This window comes from Pogona vitticeps, chromosome 3 (genome assembly GCF_051106095.1).
Source record: "Pogona vitticeps strain Pit_001003342236 chromosome 3, PviZW2.1, whole genome shotgun sequence".
NCBI classification, from domain to species: Eukaryota; Metazoa; Chordata; class Lepidosauria; order Squamata; family Agamidae; genus Pogona; species Pogona vitticeps.
This window is the reverse complement of record NC_135785.1, coordinates 150,933,202-150,958,315: the sequence shown is the minus strand read 5'-3', so window position 1 is coordinate 150,958,315 and position 25,114 is coordinate 150,933,202.

Below are 25,114 nucleotides of genomic sequence, written 5' to 3'. Positions count from 1 at the left end.
ATTTTATTTTTATATCATTTTGGAAACTTCCAAGTGGTTGATTTTCTCTTTCAGGGCTCTTATGAGTACCATACACTCTGGTAAACTAGTAAGAATCTGATTCTTTTGGGGCTCTTCCATTTTGGTGCTCCTATTATATTTTCTTTTGCTAGAGATAGTTAACCTCTAACAGAACAAGGAGGTGAGTAAAAGGCAGTGGGAGGAGTGAGAGAAGGAGAGGGAAAGAAGGATTGGGCCTGGCAACGGTGGACAGGGAAGGTGGCAAGAAATTCATTGTTTGAGGGAAATGAAGGGTGGTGGGGAACAAGAACTATCAAAGCTGGTGGAGATTTTGTTTTTACTGAAACATAAGATTTTACAAAATAGTCTTCCAATAACTGATGGATTTAAAGACTACCTTACAGGAAGCCACAGAAGACTCGAAATAAAAAAAAAGTCATCAATTTCAGAATGCTACCTTTCAAACACTCCAAAAACTCCATATCCTAAAATTGGCATATTTAAATACCATGAACATGGCTGTGTAACTTACGGTATAAGTAATATATTAAGTAATTTAAAAAATCAACATAAAATAGCAGATTTAAATAAGATTTTAGTTTGTGCTCTCTTGTCACTAAATGCAACAGTTTTTCAGTGAAGTATTAAATATAAAGAGATGAACCATAGCCTGTCATATGCCAACAAGCATCATGCTGGACAAGCAGAGTGACTTGTTTTATCATTGTGCTCTAATGCTTCATAAATACAGAAAACCTGGTCTAGCATATGTGAACTTTGAGCACTGGGTTATTGTGCAACATTGCACAATGTATCTTAGTGTTGCAGTTCCTTCACTTCCAAATATTTTTCCAGAGTTATCCACCAACTACTGTACTGTGAACTCCATCTATTCTCCCTAAATCTAGGTCTGATCTAGCCATGGTGACACATGTCTTAGTTACATCCCAGTTGGATTACTGTGATGTTCTCTATGTGGGGCTGCCTATGGATAGTGTGCACCAACCTCTGCAGGTCCAAAACGCAGCAGCCCGATTGCTGAGTAGGTTTGGCTACAGGAGTCACATATGTCCCCCCTAGATTGCAGCAGCTCCACTGGCTGCTGATTTGTTTCTGGACTGAATTCAAGGTGTTCATTTTAACCTATGAAGCTCTAAATGTCTTGGCTCCAAGCTATTTCATGGACCACATCCCTTTATGAACCTGCTTGAGTATTAAAATAATCAGGAGAGGCCTTCCTCTCAGTTCTGCTACCTTCACAGGTGGATTTGGTGGAGACTTGGGAGAGGTCCTTCTCTGTTGCTGCTCCCAGGCTTTGAAACTCTCTCACACAAGAGGCCAGGCTGGTCCCATCTTTGCTGTCTTTCTGCAAGCAGGTAAAACACTTTTTCTTCAGGTGAGCTTTCCCTGAGTGATTCGCTGACTGGGTAGGATTTGAAAAACAAAAAACAAAAAAGAATTGTTGTATTTTACTGCTTTGAATGTGTTTTAAGCATTGCTTATGGGACTTCCGGCCTGGCGCTGCAACTAGACAGCAGTAGGAGTACAGAGCTCCATTCCTTGGGCTGAATTCCAACCTGTTTGGGATCCCCCCAGGGGGTTAAAACCACCCCAAAGAGGTGGTGAAATGATGAGAACCTTGTCGATCATGGGGGGGGGGAGGTGGTTACTCACATTTGAGCCAAGAAACTCCCCAATCAACCAGCGGGAGGAAACAAGCAGCTCAACTAGTTTGCTTGGAAGTCATTGGCAGATGGCAATGGAGAAGTGATAAATCATCTAATTAACATCATGTTACCACTGGGTGAGAAATATTTTTTAATTCTATTGTGTTATAACTATCCCTGGATGAAACAATCTCTAAAACAGAAATAGCATCTTCTATTCCCCAGCAGCGGTGAATTTGGAGAGAGGAAAGAGATGCAAAGAAAATAAATTGGACATTAATTAGACATTTAATTATACTTCAAGAAAGGAAGTTTGGTATTACTTTGTCATTAGAAACTTAAGAATCTTTCTCTTGAAACCATCATTAGCAGCAACTCTGGGAAACTAAATTTGTTTATGTTATGGTAGCAGCTATCTAAAGCACTGGCAAAAAGCCTAGAACAATGACCTTGAACACTTTATGGCTGTTTGAAATCCCCTTTCTTTTTGAGGACTGAACTGAAGTACAGATAAATTAACCCTAGAAAGCCTAATCCAGCCAAAGTGGAACATTTAAACTGTGTCCTGAGTTCTGAACTTTACTGGAGCACAGACTGAGACAGGATCAATACTGGAATGGATTGCCTCTGAGGCTGGATTACAAATGACACCAGGCCATGAACACATACATCAGTGAACTATTTGGTGAGCAAGTGTCCTTGAGCCTTTAGGCAGGAAAAACTCTCTAGATCTGAGACTGGATTCAGGTTTAACCCTAAAGATGATCAATCTATTAAAGTGGACCTATGGAAGCAAGTATTGATGGAATTGGACTGATTAGTTTAAGCATCTGGACAACATTCACTTGGAATACAATTATTTGACATCTGGGACATAATGCCACAACAAGGAAAATTTTGGGATGAAACAAAATCTACCCTTCAAGTGATTTTAGAAATAGTGAGATCCCACAATAAAGAGGCAAAATTATTCAAGGAGCAGTTAAAGAAGGACTATAGTCAACAGGAGAGAGGGAATAATGAACAAGGAAATGAGAGGGTGGTGGATGATGTATGCCAATCAAAGGAGGGGCTGGAGGAAATTAGAGGAGAAAACCTAAGAGATCTAATTATAACCCTGGAGCTGAGGAGAGTTTTAGGTGTGCTAAAGGAAGATAAAGGGAGAGAACCAGCAGATCTACTTAAAAAGAGCCTGGAAGATCTATTGGAGATAGATCAAGTATGTAAAATGTTCTCAGATGGCACAAGGGGTCGGAGAATTATTAGAGAGATAGAAAAAAAGAGTTGGGAAAAGACAAATAAGAGAAGGAGTTACTAAAAAAGATGAAAAGGGAAAAATATTAAGGCGGCTGTGGCATTCACCCTTATTATGTTAAATAGTTGTGCATATTATTCATGTTGTAAGCTAATGTTGAGAAGCGGAGCCAAGAGAGAGGTAAAAAGGCGGAGCTTGAGAGTGAACGGTTATTCAGAGTCTGAGTGAGAGAAGAACAGAATGGAATCAGAATCAGCGCAGAGTCAGAGAGAGAGATCTGAGTGGAATGAGAGACAGAGTGATATTTGGGAGATCTGAGGTGTGATTAGTCAGAAGAGTGAATCATAATTGTAAGATCAAATAGATTGTTAATGATGATTGATAAACCTGAAGAAGATACGTATGAATAATTATCAAAACATCTGTAATCAATAAACCTGTTTTATTTTAAAAGACAGTCATGAATGGACCTTCATATTCCTTTAGAAAATTATGTTGATTTAGTGATCAACTGGTAGCAGTGTGTGAAGAGGAGTTTGGTTTGCCTTCATGTGCTCTGTGGTTGGAAGATAACCAAGGGAAACTAGGGGCAAATGCCACAACAGCCTTCAACATTGAAAGCATATGTATACCTAACTGCTGGAATTTTACGGAGGCATATCTTATATATTAGAAAAGGGAATTAAACTGAAATAAGGGATCACTAATCAGGGTAAAGGCATAACATGGTGGTTCTTAAGGTAAATTGAAGCTAGATATAAGGAAGAGGTAAAACAAATAGTATTTAATGAACATACATTAGATATGATAATGATAGAGAAATGACAGAATATGTGGAAATAGAAATGGCTAAACAATTATATAAGGAAAATCTGTATAAAATGCTTTAGATAACATCTATTATGTGTTAGGAACCTATTTAGTTATTATTGGTACAAAATACTGTACAAAGTTTGTCGGTTAAACCACCTCAAAATTCTATAGATTTGAAACCGGAATCACTTTTATTAGGTATGTTATTAGAAGATTTTGAGAAAATTGTATACTATGAGAGTGATATTATGATATTTTATACTAATACTTTATACTAAAATACATGCACGAATGATTTAAATGTTTAAAAATGTATAGATTTTGAAGGCACAACTAAGAAGACACTGTGGCAATCACCCTGCTTTGGCTCAGGTAGAATATTATTTGCATGTACAGTGGTGCCTCACTTAGCAACGTTAATCCGTGCAGGAAAAACATTGCTAAGCAATTTCATCACTAAACGGAATTAAAAAGCCCATAGAAGCGCATTAAAATGCCATTAATGCATTCCTATGGGCTTCAAAACTAACCTTAAAGCAAAGATCCTCCATAGGGGCAGCCATTTTCGGTGCCTCTAAAGCGAGGACACACAGCTGGTGGCCATTTTGTTTACCCGGTGGCCATTTTGAAACCGCCAATCAGCTGGGCAAAAATGGGGGCTTTGCGATGATCGCTTTCCTGCGATCATCGCAAAGCGAATTTTCCCCATAGGGACCATCGCTAAGCGATCGCTTTTGTGCTTGCTTAAACTCCGTCGCTAAGCAATTTCATCACTCAACGGAGCGATCGCTAAGCGAGGCACCATTGTACCAATGAGAACTGTTGGGAGGCGGAGCCACAGAAACTAGAAGGGAGGGGTGAGTTAGAGTCTATTTATTCAGTCAGAGTTTTGAGGGGAGATAGTTTGGGTTTGAGGTAGATAGTTTGGGTTTGAGGTAGAGAGAGAATTAAAGGAGTGATTAGTCAGAGTGTTATCTGTATTAGTTAAGATAGAAAAGGAAACTGCTGAAGCTTTGTGTAACTTTAAGAATGTGCTTAAGAATTATTCCTGAAACAACTTGTAATCAATAAAACTGTTCTTATTTCAAAGTTAAGTACTGAATGAACCCCAGTCTTTCAGATGGTAAAGAGATCAACTGGTGGTAGTGAGGTAAAGGGAGTGTTGGGATACCTTTGTAAACAAGCAGGGGCCATGTTTTTTAAAGTGTTGCTTATGTTTTTGTATGTTTTTTTGTATGGTCATTGTTTGATCTTTTTAGTACTGTATTTGTATATCTCATACATTGTCTTTTAATGATGTTGGCCGCCTTGGCTCCTTATAAGAAGAAAGATGGGATAAAAATGTTTTAAATAAATTATATGAATGAATAAATAAAAGTTCTTCTGCTTAAAAAAGATATTTGAACAGGAAATCATATTAATTTTCTGGAACCTGTTTCAGCCCTGCACCCATCAGAAGATTATACAGTGGGGTCTCGACTTACGAACGGTTCGACATACGAACGTTTCGATTTACGAACCGCTCTCATAGGGATATATGGACTCGACTTGCGAACTTAGATTCGAGTTACGAACTCTTTTCTTTCCTTTTTTTAAAAGCTAAGTCATCTTAGGTTAAAAGGAAAAAAGAAAAAATATCCCCTCTAGTGGCAGAAGGCGAAATAGCAGCTTCCCATTAGTTTCTATGGACGAAAAGAACAGATATGGATTAAATGGTTTTCAATGCATTCCTATGGGAAATGAAGATTCAACTTACGAACTTTTCAACCTGAGAACTGCCTTCCAATACGGATTAAGTTCGTAAGTCGAGACCCCACTGTATGACCAGAAGTGAACAGAAAGTGTAATTATACAAGGGATTAGACAACAGAGGACAAGATGGTTGGACAGTGTCATTGAAGCTACCAACATGAATTTGACCCAATTCTGGGAGGCAGAGGAAGACAGGAGGGCCTGGCGTGCTCTGGTCCATGGGGTCACGAAGAGTCAGGCATGACTTAACGACTAAACAATAACATGGTCAGTTTTTCGCTCTAAGATTCTGGGTCTCTTTCTAAGGCTTGGAATGTTGAAACTGGCACGCTTGTCTCCTTGGATGGTTAGAATCAATGGGGCAAGATGTGTCAAATTGGACACAGTGGCAAGTTCAAATTACTACAAAGTGACATAGGATCTGAAGGGGTACATTGTGGGGAAAAAAAGTAACCAAAAAGTCTTGTGGCCAATCAACTTTATTTGGCCAATAAAACAGAAGACAAATAAAACTTGCAAGTTTTTAAGGCACCACATGTCTCTTTGTTGTTTTTTCCACCAAAACAACAACAACAAAACTATGGACTGGCACAGCCACATATCTTCAGAAATTTCTGAAGATATCTAGCATTCATCTGAGGAAGTTGCCATGATTAGGTTCACAACAAGAGTGTGCATTTCGTATTTCTTCCTTTTGCTTACTTTAACTGGCAACAAATTGACACAGAAACTCAACACAGAGACACATCTTTTATTCAATAAAGGTTTTAATGTTCTCATTTGCTTCACAGTAGGATAGCAAGTCTTCAGCAGTCATACATTCTTACTTCCAAAAACCAAAAAAACTAAAAAACTTTCCACAAATCATTGCTCCATGAATTAATAATAACCAGACAATAAAAAAGACAGAAACATTTTAGACATCCATAATGTATTTGTATTTGGAACAAATGCTGTTATATCACCCAGCATATACTGGGCTAGGGCAAACTTGTGTTTCATTATTCTGTCATTTTTATCTAGGAAAACAAGCTTACTTTATCACTTCATATCACTTTAAAAGAAAACCACACACCTTTATGTTGGGCTATGTTTGAAGGCAATTCAGAGACCACAGCTGGTCTAACACCTGACAATTAGGGTGCTTCCTGTTGCATTTAGAGTATTTTACACCAGATGCATTGATTGCCAGTGGTTTTCCATGTAGTAGTATACTTTATTACGGTCAAAGACCAGGAAACCAAATCAATATAAAGTAGATACATATAATTTTTGTTAAGTAAAGTCGGGCAAGGTGATAAAATTTCATTAAAACATGATAAAACAAGCACTTATTTCCAATTAATAACATAATATATCCTTAATATAGGTAAAACATCAGGCAATAATAAAGTAAGATAACACTATTGTAGTAGAGCACTTCCGGTCAAAAATAATTTAATTTTCTTAACAGTTCTGTTCTGTTTTTAACCCAGTTCCAAAAACTATCTCCATGTGCATTAAAAGGCCATACAGTGGTACCTTGAGTTGCAAACTTAATCAGTTCTGGAATGATGGTCGTAACTCAAGCTGGTCATAACTCAAAGCCCCATTTTCCATAGGAATACATTGAAAGACGATTAATCCGTTCTGGCTGTTTTTAGAGGTTTAAAAAAGGGCAGGAAAGGAGGGAGGGAACAATGGGAAAAAGAGGAAAGAAAGAAGGTAATCACTGGGGTATACAGACCCCCTCAGAACAGCATTTTAAAATGCAAAAAGCAGTACTAGGGAGCCCGAAGCCTCTCTGCAAATGCACACTCTCTAACCACTGGGTGAAGGAGCTACAAAGAAGCAGCCTCTTTGCCGACCAATGTTTAGGAGTTTAAATTCCCCACCTTTCCCCCCGCCTTTTTTCTGATCATATCTCAAAGCTCCGGTCAAAAGTCAAAGCAAATTTTTGCGACTGAAGCTGGTCGTAACTTGATTTGGAAGCAAGTCAGGATGGCCGTAAGTCAAGGCACCACTGTATACAACAACCTTTCCCATCCCAACCTCAACTGGAGTCCACTTTCGCATTTTTTATTGACAGAACAATGTGTGACAAAGGAATTTTTCAGCAATGATGCTTTGGTTATGAAATATCCTCTTTATAATGTTTTTTTGTGCCAGGGTAAAACATTTTTCTTCATTTAGACTATTTTGTTAAAAAACATACATACATTTAATATTATTTCTACAGTTTCTTTATTGTATTGTTGGAACCACCAACTGTATGCCAACCTAAAACTGTAAACAGAATGGGAGTGGAATAAAATTTATTAATAAAATTCCAGTGTGTGTGGGGATGTTGCTTCAGTATCCATGATTCTAAATTCCAGGAAATGGCCTAATATAGCCTTGCATATCATGTTTGTGCTACCATTGCCAATAGCCTAGATCAGTGGTGGTGAATCTTTTTGGGCCCGAGTGCCCAAACTGGAAATAAAACCTAAAAAAGAAAAAACAAAAACACAGCAGGCGGTGGGCCGTGGTACCAGTGGAACCGGAAGTGGTGGCAGAAGGGGGAATCCCAGGCACGGAGATGCCTCAAGACCCCACTCTGGATCTGCTGCCAGCACCAGCTGCGCCAGATCATGGCCCGTCACCTGTCGAAGCGATAGCACCATGGATGCAGCCTCCTCCTAAGGTTTGGGTGGAGGGGAATAGCGATCTGGCGATTTATGGCTTGCGCGCCCCCAGAAAGGGCTCTACATGCCAGCTGTGGCACACATGCCACAGGTTCACCATTGCTGGCCTAGATGGTCTGCGAAATCTCTTCTTGTGCTCACCCATTCACCAAGAGACACTAAGGAAGGAAAAAGTCCCAGAGCTCAGACTCCTTTATTTACAACAGTTAATACCTTCTAACTCAAACACAAAGCAATCCTCATGGTCAATTCAACAAGTTGTAGAGATATTTATTGCTTGGAACACAAAACAATCCAAATGCCTAGAAGAAATTCTTATTACTAGCATGGATGACTGAGTTATCATCAGGTGCTGCAATGAAATATCTTCTCATAGTCACTAATTGACAGTGGTTCATTGCATTAGGTAAACCATCATATATATATGTGTGTGAACTATCCCTTGACACATGTCCCAATATAGATGCACATTCCTCTAGACTATTTGCTTTTCATACTTCTGTATCAGTTAAAAAGTCAATGTGGGTGCCTTATGATTTATTATTTAACCAAAGTAATGGCTGTTATTACTGTAGTTGTAATCTGGAATGATTCCACAAGACTGTGCAAATTTACTGTCTCATATAGACAGAAATGATACATTCAGAAGGGCTTAATATTTGCAGATTTCAGAGCTAGGAATATAACCTTTGAATGAGCAGTCAAATGACTATTCAGGACTTTTATTTCCAAAACTATTCAGTGGCAAAGAAATGTTAACAATAGATTTCCATTTATCAAAGGCTGCTAAGGAGCATGTTCTAATTTAATTGTCTGCTTAATCTTTACTGTGCATGCAGACTCTCAACAGGAAAACTGTAACATCATTGCTGTGGCCAAAATCCCCTTGTATTAGTTGCATGTGCTTAATAGTGCACATTTTGCACAAAGAGATTTTTGACAATTGATTCTTTCTCCTCCTCTACGTTTGGGGGTCCCACAGCTTGCACTTGATGAAAGAGATTCCATAGGAATCAGAATTCTAAATACAGTCTTTAATTACTAAGACCATTTGCTAATTGGTCCTCCATCTGGTGATATTTCACTTTCACTTTCACTTTCATTGTTTATATTCTATATTTCTCCAAAAGAGGACATTAAGCAGTTAACAATATGATAGCAGACAATATTAAAACGTAAGAATAAGTAAATTATTACTATTATGATTATAGTATAAACTATGAAAAAGGAATTAAACCATTGTCAGGAATGTGTCTCCTTAGCGAAGTCATTGCACTTCAGGGAAGGTGCCAAACTGTAATTCCCAGCTTCCACCACCTTTTCACTCTAGATTGGGTGAGACCTAGAAGGTGCATGAGTGCACAACTATGGGCAAGCTTCTGTCCCTAGATTTCCAATTACTCCCTTATATAAGCTTAAAACTCTTTAGCTGTGTACTCTAAACCTTGCAAATTAACAAACATAGCCATTGTGGCTAAGGCACTTTCTTTTGTCACTCTCACCCTTGCCCCCAAGAATCACACTTGGGTAAAGTATAAAATATTTATTCAAAAAGAGTAAAAAGTTATAAAACAAAAGAAATACAAAAAGATACAAATTGTACTTATTAAATGCCAAACATCTAAGTATTAAGTAAACTCCTGTAAGACTTTCCTGTAAAACAATAAAATTATTAACTAGCTAATAGCTTTACTACTTAATTAGGATGCTATTTTAAGTAACCATGGCTAAATCTCCTTAATCAATCAAAGAAAGCTTTAAACCTGTCTTCCTTGCCCGCCCAACCCAGAATAATGAGGGAAGACACAGGAAGTGGGTTAAACAAGGGCCACAATTTTATTAAACCTTTTAACTTGATCCTCCCCTATCGTAATGCAAAACCAGGTCTGGAATCGGAGTTGACTCTGACCTCTGACCCAGAACTTCCTCAGGCACGTTCCCAGCTCTGAAGCCACACTGTCCTCTGTACAGCATGGCCTCAGCCATCTGAATACCACAGTACCCCCAAGGCCAGAGTCCACCGGAGCCTCGTGACCCTAGGTTCCCCGCAGTCCATGGGATCCCTCCGTCTCACCCCTCCCCTCTGATTCTGCAATCCAGAGAGGTGGGAAGACTTGCAACCAGTGCCCCTATGGAACTCATCTACACCTCTTCCCTTTTGCAGTTCCCGCCATTGTGACCTAATTATGTGAAGACAATACTGGCCCCCAAAGGCCAAGTAAGTAAAAATGGGATGGCCAAAAAACCACTTGCATCCTAACTTGCCAATCTTAGGTGCAAGTAAAAAAAAAAAAATCCCATCCAGTCCCGAAGCAACAAGCTAATCTTACCAATATAGGGCAGGTGGGCGGGCCAATCGCCTTCTGTGTGAGAGAGGCTGAGTCAGGGGTAGGCAGCCTTTTAAAGAGTCACCTATAGCCCTGCTCCCACTCAGCCACTGTCAGGCTTTTTCCCATGCTAGCCTTCATCTGAGTGGGTGAACAAAGCAGCCCCACTTGCAACTCCACACAATCGTGGAGAAGACCTTCTTTTTCCTGAACTTACAGAAACACACACACACACACACACACACACACACACACACACACACACACACACACGCCCCAACCCCCTTTGTATAACTTAAATCAAAGTCTCTGCTTCGTGATGGTATCCAATCAGCATACAGTCCTTTGTTGAGAAGTCCACACCTCTTTTGTAACTTTCCACAGCTCCTTCTCTCATTCTCAGGCTGGTAATGGAATGTTTATCAGTCTTGAGATGTGGCCTTGGTTTTTCTCCACAACAAAAACTAGGTCTCAGGCTGAGATGGAACACCTGCAACCTCTGAGGAAAAAAACTATAAAACCCATATCCTCGCAACCATATTAAAAATGGATTAAACAAAATTAAAAATATATTGAGAGAATATGAAGCCATACAGACCCCTTTTAAAAAAAATCACCACCTTTCAACAGGTATAGCTTATGGAACAGGATTTTCACTGCAGCCAGGCAAGTCCAAAACTCTTGTTGAGGGAAACATAAATATAAGCCTCTGGCTAAATATTGATAACAACATGGACTATTTTTATTCATCAGGGCATTATCAAATGGCATATAAAGTTTCCCTGGGTGCAAAGAAAGATGCAGAGATGATATTAGAGTCAAATGAAGCCTTAACTTTATTAATGGGAGATCAAATTAGTTAATTAAACAACCTAAGCTGTGGAATCCAATCAACACAGAGGCATCTCCTTTGAAGGAAATCCTATGTAGCTCAGGCTGAGTTCACACACTGTCCTTTTTGTCACGTAATTTTATTTATTAACACTATTTATTATTGGTTCTTGTGGGTTTTTCGGGCCCTTTGGCCATGTTCTGAAGGTTGTTCTTCCTAATGTTTCACCAGTCTCTGTGGCCAGCATCTTCAGAGGACAGCACTCATTTATTCCAAACGACTTTTTGCTTTGCAAACTTGTAATTTGATCTTCTTCAGAGAACATCGTGGGGCAGAAAAGTCTTCATGTACAGTGGTCACACCTGTTTCTTCCCACTGGACTTGTAAACTCTTAAGAATTATTTATAACTCAACATTCACCAAGTTTCTGACATTTAGGCATTTTAGGCAAATATCATCTGTCAATAAATATCACTCCTATGTACAATGTATATTAAAAACCTATGATTAGAATTTTCACATAAGCGCTATCATATAACTTACAAAATGTAAAGAAACTGAAGGAAAAAGTAATCTTTCTATTTTAATCACCATTTTGCAAAGTAGTGCTTTTCACAAGTAATACTGATAAAATCAGTAAACCAATATGAATCTGAATGCCCCTCTTAATATTTCAAACCTTTTATTTCTGTGCAAGTCTATAATTCCACTTACTATCAGTTACTATCAACTATCAGAAATATTTTAGGTATCAATAAGAAAAATGCTGTCCTCCACAGGTAATCTTATTAGAAGAGCATGCATGCAAAGGCACAGAGTACCCTAGGTCAATACAGTCTCAGGGACAAGGACAAATTAAACATGACACAGAGGCATATTTTATACACTTATTTATTCCTTACAAATCATTCACTTCTGCTTTCTATTTGAGTTTTTCCAACTGTCATTGGCATCTTCTTAAGTTCCTTTTTCTATGTCGGTCAATCCTATACATATCTATGTACATGCCTATTTGCCATATACCACACACTCTCCAAAGGTGTTAGCCAAACCCCTAGTGTTTGAATTTACATTCAGGATGGCGGGGGGAGAGGGGCTTTGAGGCCTGAAAAATCACCACCAGCAGTCCTGTTACCAGAATTGGGATTGTTGGTAACCATATTTGGCCAGTAAAGTCTCCCCCTCTATCTGGAGGCTTCCAGAGATTCCTACAGGTCAAAAGAGATCCAGAGGGAGCCTTGAAGCAAGGGAAGGGGTTAATCTTGTGAGTTTAGTAAGTCACAACTAGGGTAGAGCCATTTCAACCAAAATAACTTATGAATGAGTTGGTTCAGCCCACTGATTCAAAGGGTCTACTGCACTGCAACTTACTTTCCTAAGCAACAGAATTTCAGACAGAGAATAACTGAAACTTTGTTACACTAAAAAGAAACGTCTTTTTAAAGTATAACTTTAATGCAATGTACTTGTAAGTTTGTTGTGGAAAACAATAATGAATTACAAGTTACTACTGTACTTATTTGTCACCAGTTAGTTCCAAACTATAGTGGTTTTTATACTTGGTTATCAAATGTCTAAAACCAATATCTGTCGCTGATAGTCTTTAAAATAGGTTGATTTGTGCTTATTTATGTATGTATCTGTCATTAACCCTTTCATGGATTGCTGCCTTGTCATGGCGAAGGGGCTTGAGTAACTCAGAAAAGCTATGGGCTATGCCGTGCAGGGACACCCAAGACGGACAGGACATAGTGGAGAGTTCTGACCAAATGCAGTCCACCTGGAGTAGGAACTGGCAATGCCACTCCAGTATCTTTGCCAAGAATGCCCCATGATCAGAAACAAAAGGCTAAAAGATATGACGCTGGAAGATGGGACCCTCAGGTCGGAAGGCGTCCAACATGCTACTGAGGAAGAGAGGAGGACAAGTACAAGTAGCTCCAGAGCTAATGAAGTGGTTGGGCCAAAGCCGAAAGGACGCTCAGCTGTGGACGCGCCTGGAAGTGAAAGGAAAATCCAATGCTGCAAAGAAAAATACTGCATAGGAACCTGGAATGTAAGATCTATGAATCTTGGGAAGCTGGAGGTGGTCAAACAGGAGATGGAAAGAATAAATATCGACATCCTGGGCATCAGTGAACTAAAATGGACAGGAATGGGCGAATTCAGCTCAGATGATTATCATATCTACTATTGTGGGCAAGAATCCCGTAGAAGGAATGGCGTGGCCCTCATAGTTAACAAAAGAGTGGGAAAAGCTGTAATGGGATACAATCTCAAAAATGATAGAATGATGTCAATACGAATCCAAGGCAGACCTTTCAACATCACAATAATCCAAGTTTATGCACCAACCACCACTGCTGAGGAGACTGAAACTGAACAGTTTTATGAAGATTTACAACACCTTCTAGAACTGACACCAAAGAAAGATGTTCTTCTCATTCTAGGGGACTGGAATGCTAAAGTAGGGAGCCAAGAGATAAAAGGAACAACAGGGAAATTTGGCCTTGGAGTTCAGAACGAAGCAGGACAAAGGCTAATAGAGTTTTGTCAAGAGAATAAGCTGGTCATCACAAACACACTTTTCCAACAGCACAAGAGGCGACTCTATACATGGAAATCACCAGATGGGCAATATCGAAATCAGATTGATTATATTCTCTGCGGCCAAAAATGGAGAAGCTCTATACAGTCAGCAAAAACAAGACCTGGAGCTGACTGCGGCTCTGATCATCAGCTTCTCATAGCAAAATTCAAGCTTAGACTGAAGAGAGTAGGAAAAACCACTGGGCCGCTCAGGTATAATCTAAACCAAATCCCCTATGAGTACACAGTGGAAGTAAAGAACGGATTTAAGGAACTAGATTTGGTGGACAGAGTGCCTGAAGAACTTTGGATAGAGGCCCGTAACATTGTCCAGGAGGCAGCAACAAAAACCATCCCAAAGAAAAGGAAATGCAAGAAAGCAAAATGGCTGTCCAACGAGGCCTTAGAAATAGCAGAGAGGAGAAGGGAAGCAAAATGCAAGGGAGATAGGGAAAGTTACAGAAAGTTGAATGCAGACTTCCAAAGAATAGCAAGGAGAGACAAGAGGGCCTTCTTAAATGAGCAATGCAAAGAAATAGAGGAAAATAACAGAAAAGGAAAAACCAGAGATCTGTTCAGGAAAATTGGACATATTAGAGGAACATTTCGTGCAAAGATGGACATGATAAAGGACAAAAATGGGAGGGACCTAACAGAAGCAGAAGACATCAAGAAGAGGTGGCAAGAATACACAGAGGAGTTATATCAGAAAGATGTGGATATCCCGGACAACCCAGACAATGTAGTTGCTGACCTTGAGCCAGACATCCTGGAGAGTGAAGTCAAGTGGGCCTTAGAAAGCCTGGCTAACAACAAGGCCGGTGGAGGTGATGGCATTCCAGCTGAACTATTTAAAATCTTGAAAGATGATGCTGTTAAGGTGCTACATTCAATATGCCAGCAAGTTTGGAACACCCAACAATGGCCAGAGGACTGGAAAAGATCAGTCTACATCCCAATCCCAAAGAAAGGCAGTGCCAAAGAATGCTCCAACTACCGCACAATTGCACTCATTTCACACGCTAGCAAGGTTATGCTCAAAATCCTCCAAGGTAGGCTTCAGCAATATGTGGACCGAGAACTCCCAGAAGTACAAGCTGGATTCCGAAGAGGCAGAGGCACTCGAGACCAAATTGCTAACTTGCGCTGGATTATGGAGAAAGCCAGAGAGTTCCAGAAAAATATCTACTTCTCCTTCATTGATTATGCAAAAGCCTTTGACTGTGTGGACCACAACAAACTATGGCAAGTTCTTAAAGAAATGGGAGTGCCTGACCACCTTATCTCTCTACTGAGAAACCTATATGTGGGACAGGAAGCAACAGTTAGAACTGGACATGGAACAACTGATTGGTTCAAAATTGGGAAAGGAGTACGACAAGGCTGTATATTGTCCCCCAGCTTATTCAACTTATATGCAGAATACATCATGCGGAAGGCTGGACTGGAGGAATCTCAAGCCGGAATTAAGATTGTCGGAAGAAATATCAACAACCTCCGATATGCAGATGACACCACTGTGATGGCAGAAAGTGAGGAGGAATTAAAGAACCTTGTAATGAGGGTGAAAGAGGAGAGTGCAAAAAACGGTCTGAAACTCAACATCAAAAAAACTAAGATTATGGCCACTGGTCCCATCACCTCCTGGCAAATAGAAGGGGAAGGTATGGAGGCAGTGACAGATTTTATTTTCCTGGGCTCCATGATCACTGCAGATGGAGACAGCAGCCACGAAATTAAAAGACGCCTGCTTCTTGGGAGGAAAGTGATGACAAATCTTGACAGCATCTTAAAAAGCAGAGACATCACCTTGCCAACAAAAGTCCGAATAGTCAAAGCTATGGTTTTTCCTGTCGTGATGTATGGAAGGGAGAGCTGGACCATAAAGAAAGCAGACCGCCAAAGAATTGATGCCTTTGAATTGTGGTGCTGGAGGAGACTCTTGAGAATCCCCTGGACTGCAAGGAGAACAAACCTATCAATTCTAAAGGAAATCAACCCTGAGTGCTCACTGGAAGGACAGATCCTGAAGCTGAGGCTCCAGTACTTTGGCCATCTAATGAGAAGAAAAGACTCCCTGGAAAAGACCCTGATGTTGGGAAAGTGTGATGGCAAGAGCAGAAGGGGACGACCGAGGATGAGATGGCTGGACAGTGTCTGCGAAGCAACCAACATGAATTTGACACAACTCCGGGAGGCAGTAGAAGATAGGAGGGCCTGGCGTGCTCTGGTCCATGGGGTCACGAAGAGTCGGACACGACTAAACGACTAAACGAATCTGTCATTAAAATTTTAATTAAATAAACACCTCTAGGTTACTGTGGGAATATTTTGGCTATACAATCAGGTTTCATATTTAAATAATTACTTCATTGCCACTAAGCACCTCACGAAGCTGTGAGATGTGACTTTTTATCAACTGTATTCAATCAATGCTAATAAAAAACTTAAGTGTTCAAGTTATTTGCATATATAAAAAAGAAATGTCATAGATTCTGTCAATTTTAAAAAAAGGATTTGAACCTTAAATATTCCAATAAACATCTCCTAAGAAGAAGATGAATAATTCGCATACTACTGGTGTCTCACAATTAATTTATAACGGATTTCTTACTGGTTCATTAGAATCTTGCTGCCAATTTTTGCTGTGGCTTTCTGTTCCTTGGCATTAAATATCTTCATAAGGCTAATGACAAGTATTGGTCAATCAATCATGAAGAAAATGGTAATTAGTGTATATAATTTCTATACTAAATTCCCCACTCTATGAACAATAAACATAATCAAATTATGATAGCTAATTAATCATGTATATGGTTTGCAGTTTCTCTCTCTTTCTGTGCATGTATTCAACAATATCGGTAAATAATAATACTAACAACAGTAGCAGTGCTATTACTTTGTAGCTGCAGCATTCTCCTTTCATTTTTATTGGTCTTGCTTCTTTGCCTCCTTTTACTCGCCCTGTAGTATAGCAAGTGAAGCTTTTCAAGGTAGAGAGATAAACATCCATAATTCATTTATGGAATTTGCTCCCGTAAGATCTGATGATGACTGCTAACACAGATTACTTTGGAAAGGATTAGACCAGCTTAGGAAGAAAGAAATCTGGCAGCAACCTCTATTAGTCATGATAACATATATTTCAATCACAACTACTTTTTTTCTAATCCTTGTGCTGGGAAACCCCTGTCCCTCTTACCAACATTTTGGAATACATTCTCGAAAGCTTTCACTGCCGGGATCCAATGGTTGTTGTAGGTTTTTTGGGCTCTTTGGCCGTGTTCTGAAGGTTTTCTTCCTAATGTTTCACCAGTCTCTGTGGCTGGCATCTTCACAGGACAGGAGTTAGAACTCTGTCTGTGTTCTAGTGTAGTGTAGTTGAGCATTTGTAGTTGTGGGATCAGCTTTCTTAGATGTCATGGTCATACGCAAACCTGATCTCCTATTGGGACACAAGGTCTACAGAAAACCCACCCACACAGACTCGTCCCTACACAAAAACTCCAACCACCACCCACGGCAAAAAAGAGGCATAAACAAAACACTGGTAGATTGTGCGAATGAGAACTGTGAAGCTCAATTTCTCAGCACCGAACTCAACCATCTGAATTGGGCTCTACAGGCAAATGGCTATTCCAAGAATGAGATCACAAAAGCCATCAAATCAAGAAAACAACACCAAACTGAAGAGGAAAACCAGCCACCCACAAATAAAGTGTTTCTGCAGTACATCAAAGGAGTCACAGTCTGCATGGGGAAACTTTTGAAAAAACACAACCTACAAACAGTATTCAAGCCCACCACAAAAATACAACAAATATTATGGTCAACAAAGGACAGAAGGGACCCCCTCACCACTGCAGGAGTATACCGGATACCTTGCAGTTGTGGCCAGGTATATATTGGGAACACAGAACGCAGCATACACACCAAAATCAAAGAACCTGAGAGACACTGCAGACTAAAACAACCGGAAAAATCGGCAGTAGCTTAACATGCCCTGAAACAAACTGGACATGAAATTCTATTTCAAAATACTGAAGTACTGGACAATACCAGCAATGATTATGTTAGACTACATAGGGAAGCCATTGAAATCCACAAACACCAGCAGAGCTTCAACAAAAAAGAAGAAAGTCTAAAACTCAACAAAGCCTGGCTCCCAGCACTGAAAAATACAGCATGCAAAACGTCAACAAACTCTACCCAGTTTTGTGGTGATCACTGCACACAAAAGACTGGCTAACAACACCATCAATTACAGTGACAGATCATTTCCCCCCATCAGAACAATACACCCGTAACAAAAACAAAACAAAACAAAAACAAAAAACTGACCCTGATCACCATAATCACCCAATCTCCTGAAAAAGTCAAAAAGCTGATCCCACAGCTACAAATACTCAACTACACTACACCAGAACACAGACAGAGTTCTAACTCCTGTCCTCTGAAGATGCTGGCCACAGAGATTGGAGAATGTTAGAAAGGAAAACCTGAAAAGCCTCGTGGCGCAGTGGTTAAACCGCTGTACTGCAGCCAAAACTGTGCTCACGACCTGGGGTTCAATCCCAGGTAGCCGGCTCAAGGTTGACTCAGCCTTCTATCCTTCCAAGGTTGGTAAAATGACTACCCAGCTTGCTGGGGGTGGTGGTGGTGGCAATGTGTAGCCTGCATTTAACTTGTAAACCGCCCAGAGATTGCTCGAAGCACTATGGGGCGGTATATAAGCAGCACGCTTTTGCTTCAGAACACAGCCAAACAGCCCAAAAATACCTACAACAACCATTTTGGAATAAGGAGAAAAATGTTCCAAGTACTCATCCTTCTGTGGATGAATCAAGGATATTCATATCTAGATGTTCGTATGTTGGCATCATTCAGATATGATGGTTGAAAGGGTTCAGAAAACAAAACTGCACAGTGAACTAAGGTTGTGAATAGAGATGGGGACAACTCACCATTTTGGCGAGTCGTCCCGCTTCGTAAGTCGTCAAAAGTTGACGACTCATGAAGCACAAAGTTGCCCCAATGAAGCAACGAATAACAAAGTTATTCATCAATTTGTGGGGAGTTATTAAAAGCAAAACACACACCATGCTGCCCCCACCCCCTGCCCTCTTCCTCCCCCCATCCCCCCCAACACCCCCTTCCTATTTAAAAAAACAAAACAAAAAACCATTCTGCCTACCAGCTGCTGATTAGTGACAATAGGCAGCCAGCCACCCCACAACCAGCCACCCCACAGCCTACCCCCACCCCTTCCTCTCACTACCTTAGCCCCCAACACCCCCACCAACACCACCTTACCTTAATCACCATTGCTGAGGTCTCCATCTGGCCTCAGCAGCCATGGCATGTAAAAAGGGAGACTGGCCACCCTTTGCAAAGATGGCAGCTGTGGCTTCATTTAGGGTAGGGAAGCTGCAGCTGCCATCTTTGCAAAGGGGAATCCAGGCTGCACTTTGTAAACATGGGAGTTGCAGCTTCCCTACCTGAAATGAAACCACAGCCGCCATCTTTGCAAAGGGCAACCAGTCTCCCTTTTTACACATCATGGCTACCAAGGCCAGATGGAGACCTCAGCAGCAGCAACTGAGGTAAGGGGTGTCATGGGGGTGGGGTGGGGGCTAAGGTAGTGAGAGGAAGGGAGTGGGTGGTAGACTGTGAGGGTGGCTGGCTGGTGGGGTGGTTGGCTGCTTATTGGCCGCAGATTAGTTGACCAGCGGCCGGTAGGCAGAATATGGTTTTTGGGGTTTTTTTTGTAATAAGGACAAATAAAAACAGATAAATATTCATCCCTTCATATTCGTGCGGGTTTCTGGAACCCACAAATATGAAGGGACAAATATTTAATAAATTGGCTCTTTTCATTGAAAAAGCTGATCCGTTTTTATAGTCATCTCCATCTCTAGTTGTAAATCTAGCAGTGCCCCCCCTTGACAGGAAGCAAGGGGAAAAATCCCTTTTGATCCTCATGCAAATTTTTTATCTGCATGCTTTTTCCTCCCAAGAAACTTTGAGGAAATTCTTTGATGTTTTGTGGTCATATTTGAGCAGAAGGAACACCAGTCTACAAAGAATTCTTAGAATTCCTGTGCACAATGGCATCTTTCCTGCATAAACATCCTTGGGAAAGCACTTGAACTGTGGAGAGCTTGGCAGTTTCTACCACAAGAAAAGGGGAGAAACAGGGGGAAAAAAGAATTTCAGGATCTCATTTTAATGGGAGACTAAAAGATCTCACTGACGCAGGATGATATATATTCTTCACATGTCTCTACTAAATCCAAACTTCAATCACAATTCTAACCTTTCTGTTAACCTTCAGTACATTGGGATTCCTATAGGGTCAGAAAATATCCAAAAGTCAATCAATCCTGGGTTTTTAAATAAAAAATCCTGTTGTGTGAGGGTTAAAATGGCTTTCTTTTCTTTTGGAATTACTGTGAGCCTAGTACTCCCTATCTGGCACTTCGCACTGAAGCATACTGTTCAGTTAGACAATTCCTTACAGCCCGTATATCACATTGTTTCATTTTAGCTACTTTACCCAATTGCTTGAGGTTGAATTTCCCCTCTGAACTTTAATTCCCATGGGAGAAGATTGTGCAACAAACACATACTTTAAAGTAGTTATCAAAAGAAGTGCTGATGGAGAAAGCAGACTAGTTGCTGAGTTGCAGGCCTGACAAAGAAAGCCTAAATAAATCCCTATCTTTGCAAGATCAAAGTTCAGCTTTGCCCCTCAGCTTCATTTTCTTAATTGTTTTGCCCTTCTTCATTTTAATGGTCTATACAATATTTATGTGAAAAAGCTGTAGCATGTGGGATTTCTTGAAGGCAGCACTTACTTCATAGAAGAGAACTGAAGCAATCATGCTGATTCTAATAAGATTGTTTTTGTATTCCATATTTTATTCCACTGAGGGGCTATAACTGACACCATGGTCATGACAGCAAAATGTCCCCCTATGGTTACATACATGACTTTTAATCGTATTCCTGTTGTGCTTTGAGGTCAAATGGCACTTATTCCAGGAAGTGCATCCCAATGTGGTTTTGGGTTACTGAGTAATTTACTTCCAATTCAATAAGTGCCTGGAGAGCTTCTTGTTGATACTTTGACAGAAGTTAATTGACACTTCAACACAAATGCCACAGGGGAGGGACATTTTTAAAGGACATGTGTGGTGACAGTAGTTCAAAAAAGCTGTGATAAGATCATTCTCACACTCAGCAATGCAGCATTTTTTTAAAAGATCCACAGCAACAAAAGTAGACGCCTCCTACTGAGTGGGAAATGGTCCACAATTAGCACACTTGCCAAGTAAATTATTTGCTAATGGCCATGCATCATGCAGCCGTAAATTTAAATTGTACTATCAAAGGTTGAGAACTGGAAAATATTTCATTGGTGTAACCAAGACCTGAGTCACACATTAATGCTTTCTGGGGGGATAGGCAGGTTATTCCACCCAGCCTCAGGGAAGACCAGAGAAGTGGGAAGGGGCCATCACTCAGCATAGCAGAGTCTCAGCCTTGACTGGCATTCAACTAGAGTGTAGCTCCACCTGTCTGTAGACCATGGAGATAGCATGGGGTTAGTGTTAGTGTATCACTCTCCCCACAACCCAGCACTCTTTATTCCACGGCTGGTGGAGTTTGTCTCAGTGGCAGTGTTGAGGTCTCCAAGGCTAGTGTACCTGGGTGACTTCAACATCCCTGCAGATATGAATGTTCATGGGATGGCCTTAGAGTTCATGGATTCATGGGCCTGTCCCAATATGTATATGGCAGATTAGACTCTGGACCTGGTGTTCAGAGCTGATCAGAATGAAGGTGATCTGAAAGTTTTGGATTTAGCAAGTTCTGCCTTGTCATCGTCAGATCATTATCTGCTAAAGGTTTGGACTTAAAGTGGCAATCCCCCTCCATGAGGAAGTGGGCCATATTAGAACAGTCTGCCTGGAAACTACTGGACCCAAGAAGGTTCCAGGATGCCTGGGTGTGTGTGACCTGGTTGATGCTGCTGTTGAAACCCAGGTAGCTATGTGATACACCTTGGCTGCTGGGACAGTTGACACAACTGCTCCTAAATGTCCTCTCTGTTCGATTCATGTGTGAGTTTTGAGGCATGAAATAATCAAGGAGAAAGCTAGAAAGCAACTGGAGGAATGCTCCTTCAGATGGAAACCTGGCTGTAGTAAGAAGACTGTTCACAAAATATTGTAATGTCATTCAATCAGCTAAGAGAGCATATTACACCACACTTATTATTGGCATCACGTCAACAAATGACATTCTTCTAAGTCAGCAGTTCCCAATCGTTTTGGGACCATGGACCGGCTGAGCCTCTGAGGAAGGTGGGGCACCCCTCTGGGCTCACATGGATGCGCTCTCGGGCGCATGCGTGAAGCAGTGGAGGGGGCACCTGCGCACCTGTCAGCACTGCCATGAGCACTCCCCCACCCCTTTGTGCATGCACAGGAGTGCATGCACACCCATGCACGCACCTGCCCACCCCTTCGCACAGACAATGGGACTCTTGGGCACATGTGTGAAGGGGTGGAGGAGTGCTCATGCCAGTGCATGTGAACAAAGCAGCTGTGGGGAGTGGAGTGCATGCAAGGGGGAGGTCTGTCTCCACAGCCCGGTCTGGGTCAGGCCATGGACCAGCACCGAGCCGCGGATCGGTGGTTGACGACCTCTGTTCTAAGTGGTTTGGACCTCGTGATTTATGGGCAGTCTAATGATCCTCAACCAGACATTACCACCACTAATAGATTTGCAGCACATTTTCAATCAAAGATTGAGGCCATCTGCAGGGACCTTGACTCTATTAGATACACATATGTCATATGGAGATGTCCAGTGCACCATCCTGTCTAGTTTTGTTGAATCCATTTTGATCTGTAATGTCTGATGATGTGGGTAAGGCACTTGCATGCTCCAAAGCCACATCCTCTCCATTATATCCATGCCTCTTCTGGCTCCTGAAATTTGCCAGGGAAGTAATATTGAAATGGGCCATTGAGATTACAAATTCATCATTACAAGAGGGCTTTATGCCCTCTTGCTGAAAGAAATAATAGTTCAGCCCATTCTGGAAAAAAATCCATCTTTTTGGCAGACAATGTTAATAGCTACAGACCTGTCACTAATATTCTGTTTATGGGGAAACTGATAGAGAGGGTTCTGGTGGATCAGCTGTAGACATTCTTGGAATATATCAATAGTCTGGATCCATTTCAGGCTGTGCAATGGGGCTGAGGTAATTTTGTGTATTTTGTTGTTCTCTAAGATAAAAATATTTTTAGAATACAGTGGTGCCCCGCTTGACAATTACCCTGCTCCACAACGAATCCGCTTTATGATGAGGTTTTTGGAATGGCTATTGTGATTGCAAAATGCTGTTTAAATGGGGAAAATTTGCTTTATGACGATCGGTTCCCTGCTTCGGGAACCGATTCTTCGCTAAACGACCATACAGCTGATTGGCGGCTCTCAAAATCGCTCCACACTGTGCAAAATGGCTCCCTGCTGTATTTAAGACAGATTCCTCGCTTAACAGGCACTGGAAAATGGCCACCCTATGGAGGATCTTCGCTGCACAATGAGGTATTTCACCCATTGCAACACATTGAACCAGTTTTCAATGCATTTCAATGGGTTTTTTACTTTTGCTTGACTACAATTTCATTCTACAGTGATTTTGCTGGAACGGATTATCATCGTCAAGTGAGGCACCACTGTACAATAAAAGAGCTACTATTTAACTTTTCATATTTACTCTTCACAAAGTCTCATCAACATCTATGGGGTTACACCTCAGCTAGGCTGAGTACAGCAATGATTTTCTGTTGGCAGAGCAAATCAACATTCTATAAAGCAATTCTAAAAATGGGAACAGCACCCTCCAAAATTGAAACTTTTAAAAAGGGCTTCAGATCAGCACCAAAGTTGGCGCCATTCACACTTATTGAAAAACAACTGTCATAATTGCTTTGTGTTTTGGTGAAAAGAGGTTAACTGATTAATCATCTGAATGGTCCACAGAACTCCATATTTATGTGGAACTCCCTTTCACTTCCCTCCCCCAAGATGTCATTCATCTTTGTTGGTGTTCTCCATTTACACCACATTTTATTCTTTTTCAATACATTCTGACTTTTGCCCAACTGTGGTTTCTGTTATCTATCTCTATTCCTACTCCATCTTTATTTGCTTGCTTTCCTTTCCATCATTTATTTCCTTTCAGCCTCTGTTATCCTCCTATCTGTTCTATCAGTTCATTACCCCTTCAAGTTTCAGTAATCTCCCATCCCTTTGCAATTTGGCAATTTCTTGACATTTTCTTTTATTTTCCACTTGTTTTCTAACAAATTTGACGATTGTCTGTTATGTTGGTATCTCCAGGCTTTTGATTGATTGATTGATTGATTGATTGATTGATTGATTGATTGATTGATTGATTGATTGATTTGATTGACCCTTAACCCTACATTTCTCCTCGAAAGGACCAAGGTGGCTCACATCATTAAAAAGATAATATGGAAAGCTAAAAACAGTTAAGTGTAGAAATATTAAAACCAAGATTAAACAAGTATCATATTAAAAATGGTAAATAAAATCAATACTAAAAACACAATTAAAATCAACAGAGCACAAAATCCCTCTCAGACTGCCAGTCAGTAAGGAAAAGTCTGCCTGAAGAGAAAAGTCTTGGCCCACTTGTGGAAGGACAGCAAAAACAGGGCCAGTCTGGCCTCCTGTGGGAGGGAATTCCAGAGTCTGGTAGCAGCGGCAGAGAAGGCCCTCTCCTGTGTCCCCCCCAAACACACATGCACTAATAACATCTAACAGTATTTTCATTGGTGATTGATAAAATTATATACAGTGCTTTTAACATTCAGTTTGATGGTGCCGTAATGATTATCTTCTTGTTGGCACAAGCTTTTTATTAGAAATATTCTTTTCTTTCTTATATGTTTCATTTGATAAGAAGTCTCTTGTGGAGATTTGTGTCAAGGATGTACAGACTGCAAGTCAAGGTTAATATAATGCTGCTAAAAGCTTTTTAACAAATCAATGAATAAGGGGATTGCTAGCTTATTAATTAATTTTTCAAACCACCATATAAGCTATGGCAACAAAGCTCACTGATTGGTAGTCTTCAAAAAGTAGAATTAATTGCATCATTTTTAAAA